The sequence below is a fragment of the Heptranchias perlo genome, unplaced genomic scaffold (genome assembly GCF_035084215.1).
Source record: "Heptranchias perlo isolate sHepPer1 unplaced genomic scaffold, sHepPer1.hap1 HAP1_SCAFFOLD_443, whole genome shotgun sequence".
Lineage (NCBI taxonomy): Eukaryota > Metazoa > Chordata > Chondrichthyes > Hexanchiformes > Hexanchidae > Heptranchias > Heptranchias perlo.
In genome coordinates, this window is record NW_027139457.1 from 134,065 (window position 1) to 142,500 (window position 8,436).

The window sequence follows — 8,436 nt, forward strand, 5'->3', positions numbered from 1 at the left end:
CGAGGCCGATTTCCTCCGGGTATGGCTCGTTGCGTGCGGCAGGAGGAGGCGCAGCGTACGGTACCGAGCACTCGGAGGTGCGGTGCTGCCCGCCGGAGTGACAGCGAAAGGCTGCGCACCGCTTTCCGCCTGCTAACTCGGCGTCCGTGAGACCGACCGACTCCGCTTTAGCACCGGAGCTAGAGTGGGGCAAGGGGCACCGAAGGGTACCGGAACGATCACGTTCGCATACCGGGAAGTCGAGTGCCGGGCCGCTGAAAGCGAGCAGGGTGCCACCGACTCGTCGGGCCAACTCGGAGGCTGATATCTCAGGAAGGCCGAGGCCGATTTCCTCCGGGTATGGCTTGTTGCGTGCGGCAGGAGGAGGCGCAGCGTACGGTACCGAGCACTCGGAGGTGCGATGCTGCCCGCCGGAGTGACAGCGAAAGGCTGCGCACCGCTTTCCGCCTGGTAACTCGGCGTCCGTGAGACCGACCGACTCCGCTTTAGCGCCGGAGCTAGAGTGGGGCAAGGGGCACGTTTGGGTACCGGAACGATCACGTTCGCATACCGGGAAGTCGAGTGCCGGGCCGCTGAAAGCGAGCAGGGTGCCACCGACTCGTCGGGCCCACTCGGAGGCTGATATCTCAGGAAGGCCGAGGCCGATTTCCTCCGGGTATGGCTCGTTGCGTGCGGCAGGAGGCGGCGCAGCGTACGGTACCGAGCACTGGGAGGTGCGATGCTGCCCGCCGGAGTGACAGCGAAAGGCTGCGCACCGCTTTCCGCCTGCTAACTCGGCGTCCGTGAGACCGACCGACTTCGCTTTACCGCCGGAGCTAGAGTGGGGCAAGAGGCACGGTTGGGTACCGGAACGATCACGTTCGCACACCGGGAAGTCGAGTGCCGGGTCTCGAAACGGAGCCGGGTCGGCCCAATTTAAAACGGAGAATAGAGTGCTGCCCTCTGCGGGTGAAAACCTGGAAGTACGTTGGTTAATGATTTCCAGTTCACCCCGCTTGGTCAGGCCCACTCGGAGGCGGATAACTCCGGAACGCCGAGGCCGATTTCCTCCGGGTATGGCTCGTTGCGTGCGGCAGGAGGCGGCGCAGCGTACGGTACCGAGCACTCGGAGATGCGGTGCAGCCCGCCGGAGTGACAGCGAAAGGCTGCGCACCGCTTTCCGCCTGCTAACTCGGCGTCCGTGAGACCGACCGACTTCGCTTTACCGCCGGAGCTAGAGTGGGGCAAGGGGCACGGTTGAGTACCGGAAGGATGACGTTCGCACACCGGGAAGTCGAGTGCCGGGCCGCTGAAAGCGAGCTCGGGGCCCCGGTTTGTCCGTCCCACCCGGAGGCCCATATCTCCGGAAGGCAAAGGCCGATTTCCACCGGGTATGGCTCGTTGTGTGCGGCCGGACCAGGCGCAGCGGACGGTACCGAGCACTCGGAGGTGCGGCGCTGCCCGCCGGAGTGACAGCGAAAGGCTGCGCACCGCTTTCCGCCTGGTAACTCGGCGTCTGTGAGACCGACCGACTCCGCTTTACCGCCGGAGCTAGAGTGGGGCAAGGGGCACCGTTGGGTACCGGAACGATCACGTTCGCACACCGGGAAGTCGAGTGCCGGGCCGCTGAAAGCGAGTAGGGTGCCACCGCTCGGGGCCCCGGTTTGTCCGTCCCACCCGGAGGCCCATATCTCCGGAAGGCACAGGCCGATTTCCTCCGGGTATGGCTCGTTGTGTGCGGCCGGACCAGGCGCAGCGGACGGTACCGAGCACTCGGAGGTCCGGCGCTGCCCGCCGGAGGTACAGCGAAAGGCTGCAAACCACTTTCCGCCGCCACCCTCCGCGGGCGTGAGACCGACGGTCATCGGGTTTGGTTCCGCGGCTCGAGCAGGACGAGGGGCAGCGAACGGTACCGGAACGAACCCGGTCGCACACCGGGAAGTCGAGTGCCGGGTCTCGAAACGGAGCCGGGTCGGCCCAGTTTAAAACGGAGAAGAGAGTGCTGCCCTCTGCGGGTGAAAACCTGGAAGTACGTTGGTTAATGATTTCCAGTTCACCCCGCTTGGTCAGGCCCACTCGGAGGCGGATAACTCCGGAACGCCGAGGCCGATTTCCTGCGGGTATGGCTCGTTGCGTGCGGCAGGAGGCGGCGCAGCGTACGGTACCGAGCACTCGGAGGTGCGGTGCTGCCCGCCGGAGTGACAGCGAAAGGCTGCGCACCGCTTTCCGCCTGCTAACTCGGCGTCCGTGAGACCGACCGACTCCGCTTTAGCACCGGAGCTAGAGTGGGGCAAGGGGCACCGAAGGGTACCGGAACGATGACGTTCGCACACCGGGAAGTCGAGTGCCGGGCCGCCGAAAGCGAGCAGGGTGCCACCGCTCGGGGCCCCGGTTTGTCCGTCCCACCCGGAGGCCCATATCTCCGGAAGGCACAGGCCGATTTCCACCGGGTATGGCTCGTTGTGTGCGGCCGGACCAGGCGCAGCGGATGGTACCGAGCACTCGGAGGTCGGGCGCTGCCCGCCGGAGGTACAGCGAAAGGCTGCAAACCACTTTCCGCCGCCTCCCTCCGCGGGCGTGAGACCGACGGTCGTCGGGTTTGTTTCCCCGGCTAGAGCAGGACGAGGGGCAGCGAACGGTACCGGAACGAACCCGGTCGCACACCGGGAAGTCGACTAGCGGGCCGCCGAAAGCGAGCACGGGGCCCCGGTTTGTCCGTCCCACCCGGAGGCCCATATCTCTGGAAGGCACAGGCCGATTTCCACCGGGTATGGCTCGTTGTGTGCGGCAGGACCAGGCGCAGCGGACGGTACCGAGCACTCGGAGGTCGGGCGCTGCCCGCCGGAGGTACAGCGAAAGGCTGCAAACCACTTTCCGCCGCCTCCCTCCGCGGGCGTGAGACCGACGGTCGTCGGGTTTGGTTCCGCGGCTAGAGCAGGACGAGGGGCAGCGAACGGTACCGGAACGAACCCGGTCGCACACCGGGAAGTCGAGTGCCGGGTCTCGAAACGGAGCCGGGTCGGCCCAGTTTAAAACGGAGAAGAGAGTGCTGCCCTCTGCGGGTGAAAACCTGGAAGTACGTTGGTTAATGATTTCCAGTTCACCCCGCTTGGTCAGGCCCACTCGGAGGCGGATAACTCCGGAACGCCGAGGCCGATTTCCTCCGGGTCTGGCTCGTTGCGTGCGGCAGGAGGCGGCGCAGCGTACGGTACCGAGCACTCGGAGATGCGGTGCAGCCCGCCGGAGTGACAGCGAAAGGCTGCGCACCGCTTTCCGCCTGGTAACTCGGCGTCCGTGAGACCGACCGACTCCGCTTTAGCACCGGAGCTAGAGTGGGGCAAGGGGCACGGTTGGGTACCGGAAGGATGACGTTCGCACACCGGGAAGTCGAGTGCCGGGCCGCCGAAAGCGAGCACGGGGTCCCGGTTTGTCCGTCCCACCCGGAGGCCCATATCTCCGGAAGGCACAGGCCGATTTCCTCCGGGTATGGCTCGTTGCGTGCGGCCGGACCAGGCGCAGCGGACGGTACCGAGCACTCGGAGGTCGGGCGCTGCCCGCCGGAGGTACAGCGAAAGGCTGCAAACCACTTTCCGCCGCCTCCCTCCGCGGGCGTGAGACCGACGGTCGTCGGGTTTGTTTCCGCGGCTAGAGCAGGACGAGGGGCAGCGAACGGTACCGGAAGGAACCCGGTCGCACACCGGGAAGTCGACTAGCGGGCCGCCGAAAGCGAGCACGGGGCCCCGGTTTGTCCGTCCCACCCGGAGGCCCATATCTCTGGAAGGCACAGGCCGATTTCCACCGGGTATGGCTCGTTGTGTGCGGCAGGACCAGGCGCAGCGGACGGTACCGAGCACTCGGAGGTCGGGCGCTGCCCGCCGGAGGTACAGCGAAAGGCTGCAAACCACTTTCCGCCACCTCCCTCCGCGGGCGTGAGACCGACGGTCGTCGGGTTTGTCTCCGCGGCTAGAGCAGGACGAGGGGCAGCGAACGGTACCGGAACGAACCCGGTCGCACACCGGGAAGTCGACCAGCGGGCCGCCGAAAGCGTGCTCGGGTCCCCGGTTTGTCTGTCCCACCCGGAGGCTGATATCTGAGGAAGTCCGAGGCCGATTTCCTCCGGCTAACTCGGCGGGCAATGTGTCCCCCCCCCACCATCTTCGGCTGATTACCGTGGCTGGACCGGATCAAGGAGCAACGGAACCGTGCCAGAACGACGTCGGTCGGACGGCGTGAACTGATAGTGCCGAGGCCGGAAACCGAGCCGGAAATGTGCACCGATTTATTGGTCCCACTCGCAGGCCCATATCTCCGGAAGGCCGAGGCCGATTTCCTCCGGGTATGGTTCGCTGCGTGCAGCCGGAAGGGGAGCAGCGGACGGCACTGAGCAGCCGGAGGTGCGGCGCTGCCCGCCGGAGCTGCAAGCGAAAGGCTGCGCACCGCTTTCCGCTGGCTAACTCGGCGGCCGTCAGGCCGACCGACTCCGCTTCAGCACGGGAGCTGGAGTCGGGCAAGGGGCACCGAAGGGTACCGGAAGGATCACGTTCGGACACCGGGAAGTCGAGTGCCGGGCCGCCGAAAGCGAGCTCGGGGCCCCGGTTTGTCCGTCCCACCCGGAGGCCCATATCTCGAGAAGGCACAGGCCGATTTCCTCCGGGTTTGGCTCGCTGCGTGCGGCCGGACGAGGCGCAGCGAACGGTACCGAGCACTCGGAGGTGCGGCGCTGCCCGCCGGAGGTACAGCGAAAGGCTGCAAACCGCTTTCCGCCTCCTCTCCCCTCGGGCGTGAGACCGACGGTCGTCTGGTTTGCTTCCGCGGCAAGAGCAGGACGAGGGGCACCGAGCGGTACCAGAACGAACCCGGTCGCACACCGGGATGTCGAGTGCCCGGCCCAAACCCGCTACCCCCCCCCCACCCGAAAGCGAGCCACGGTTTGTGGATTAAAAGTGAAGCGGCAAAGATTTGTAAAACAGCGTGAAATGATGAACCAGAAGCCCAAAGTAATGGTGGGAATAAAAGTTCCGAAATGTGAAATGGTGAACCAGAAGTTGTGTGAACTGTTTAACCCAAAGTGGCAAAAATGGATTAAAAGGGGTGAAATGATCGACCGCAAAGCAGGGCAAGCATTAAACAAAAGCAGCAGCATTTTTTAAAAAGGGACAAATGGTTTACCAGAATCCCAAAAGAATGCTCAGAGACTTAAGTGCCAAAGGGGAAATGGTTAACCAGTAGCTGGGTGAACTGTTTAACCAAAAGTGGGAAAAAGGATTAAAAGGGGTGAAATGATTAACCAGAAGGCGAAAGCAATGTGCCGCGTCAAAGTCCTAAAGGGGAAAAGGTTGACCATAAAGCAGGGAAATGATTAAACCAAAGCAGAAAAATTCAGTAAAAAGGGGCAAGTGGTGAACCAGAAGTTGGGTGAACTGCTTAACCAAAAGTGGGAAAGAGGATTAAAAGGGGAGAAATGTTGAACCAGATGTCGAAAACAATGCGCGGCGATGAAGTCTGAAAGAGGAAAAGGTTGACCGCAAAGCAGGGAAAGGATTAAACAGAAGCAGCAATATCTTTTAAAAAGGGACAAATGGTGAACCAGAATCCCAAAAGAATGCTCAGAGACTTAAGTCCCAAAGGGGCAAATGGTTAACCAGAAGCTGGGTGAACTGTTTAACCAAAAGTGGGAAAAAGGATTAAAATGTTGTGAAATGATTAACCAGAAGGCGAAAGCAAAGTGCGGCGGCGAAGTCCTAAAGGGGAAAAGGTTGACCATAAAGCAGGGAAATGATTAAACAAAAGCGGAAAAATTCAGTAAGAAGGGGCAAATGGTTAACCAGAAGTTGGGTGAACTGCTTAACCAAAAGTGGGAAAAAGGATTAAAAGGGGAGAAATGTTTAACCAGATGTCGAAAACAATGCGCGGCGATGAAGTCTGAAAGAGGAATAGGTCGACCGCAAAGCAGGGAAATGATTAAACAAAAGCAGAAAAATTCAGTAAAAAGGGGCAAATGGTGAACCAGAAGCTGGGTGAACTGCTTAACCAAAAGTGGGAAAAAGGATTAAAAGGGGAGAAATGTTGAACCAGATGTCGAAAACAAGGTGCGGCGATGAAGTCTGAAAGAGGAATAGGTCGACCGCAAAGCAGGGAAAGGTTTAATCAAAAGCAGCAATATCTTTTAAAAAGGGACAAATGGTGAACCAGAATCACAAAAGAATGCTCAGAGACTTAAGTCCCAAAGGGGAAATGGTTAACCAGTAGCTGGGTGAACTGTCCAACCCAAAGTGGGAAAAAGGATTAAAAGGGGTGAAATGATTAACCAGGAGGCTAAAGCAATGTGCCGCGGTGAAGTCCTAAAGGGGAAAAGGTTGACCAGAAAGCAGGGAAAGCATTAAACAAAAGCGGCAACATTTTTTAAAAAGTGGCAAATGGTTAACCAGAATCCCAAAAGAATGCTCAGAGACTTAAGTCCCAAAGGGGAAATGGTGAACCAGAAGCTGGGTGAACTGGTGAACCAAAAGTGGGAAAAAGGATTAAAAGGGGAGAAATGATTAACCAGGAGGCTGAAGCAATGTGCCGCGGTGAAGTCCTAAAGGGTAAAAGGTTGACAAGAAAGCAGGGAAATGATTAAACCAAAGCGGAAAAATTCAGTATAATGGGGCAAATGGTTAACCAGAAGCTGGGTGAAATGGTTAACCAAAAGTGGCAAAAAAAGATTTAAAGGGGAAAAATGATTAACCAGAAGTCGACAACAATGCTCGGCGATGAAGTCTGAAAGGGGAAAAGGTTGACCAGAAAGCAGGGAAACGATTAAACAAAAGCGGCAACATTTTTTAAAAAGTGGCAAATGGTTAACCAGAATCCCAAAAGAATGCTCAGAGACTAAGTCCCAAAGGGGAAATGGTTAACCAGAAGCTGGGGGAAATGGTTAACCAAAAGTTGCAAAAATGATTAAAAGGGGTGAAATGATTAACCAGGAGGCTGAAGCAATGTGCCGCGGTGAAGTCCTAAAGGGGAAAAGGTTGACCACAAAGCAGGGAAAGCATTAAACAAAAGCGGCAACATTTTTTAAAAATTGGCAAATGATTAACCAGAATCCCAAAAGAATGCTCAGAGACTAAGTCCCAAAGGGGAAATGGTTAACCAGAAGCAGGGGGAAATGGTTAACCAAAAGTTGCAAAAATGATTAAAAGGGGTGAAATGATTAACCAGGAGGCTGAAGCAATGTGCCGCGGTGAAGTCCTAAAGGGGAAAAGGTTGACCACAAAGCAGGGAAAGCATTAAACAAAAGCGGCAACATTTTTAAAAAAGTGGCAAATGATTAACCAGAATCCCAAAAGAATGCTCAGAGACTAAGTCCCAAAGGGGAAATGGTTAACCAGAAGCTGGGGGAAATGGTTAACCAAAAGTTGCAAAAATGATTAAAAGGGGTGAAATGATTAACCAGGAGGCTAAAGCAATGTGCCGCGGTGAAGTCTGAAAGAGGGAAAGGTTGACCAGAAAGCATTAAACAAAAGTGGCAACATTTTAAAATAATTGGCAAATGGTTAACCAGAATCCCAAAAGAATGCTCAGAGACTAAGTCCCAAAGGGGAAATGGTTAACCAGAAGCTGGGGGAAATGGTTAACCAAAAGTTGCAAAAATGATTAAAAGGGGTGAAATGATTAACCAGGAGGCTAAAGCAATGTGCCGCGGTGAAGTCCTAAAGGGGAAAAGGTTGACCAGAAAGCAGGGAAAGCATTAAACAAAAGCGGCAACATTTTTTAAAAAGTGGCAAATGGTTAACCAGAATCCCAAAAGAATGCTCAGAGACCAAGTCCCAAAGGGGAAATGGTTAACCAGAAGCTGGGGGAAATGGTTAACCAAAAGTTGCAAAAATGATTAAAAGGGGTGAAATGATTAACCAGGAGGCTGAAGCAATGTGCCGCGGTGAAGTCTGAAAGAGGGAAAGGTTGACCAGAAAGCATTAAACAAAAGTGGCAACATTTTTTAAAAATTGGCAAATGGTTAACCAGAATCCCAAAAGAATGCTCACAGACTAAGTCCCAAAGGGGAAATGGTTAACCAGAAGCTGGGTGAAATGGTTAACCAAAAGTTACAAAAATGATTAAAAGGGGTGAAATGATCAACCAGAAGTCGAAAACAATGTGCGGCGATGAAGTCCTAAGGTGGAAAAGTTACCCAGAAGGCAGGGAAATGATCAAACGAAAGCAGCCAAAAAATTATTAAAAGAGGGGAACTGATGAACCAAAAGATGAGAAACGGCCCGCAGAGACTAAGTCCAAAACGGGAACTGGTGAACCGGAAATGATTAACCAAAAACTAAGTCCGAAGAGGGAACTGGTAAACCAGAACTGAGTAACCAGATTTTTAAAATTAATTATAAATGGGGAAACGATTGAGCAAAAGGCGGAAATTAAGTCACAGGGACCAGGTCCGAAAGGGCAAGAGGTTACCCCGTAGGGGGC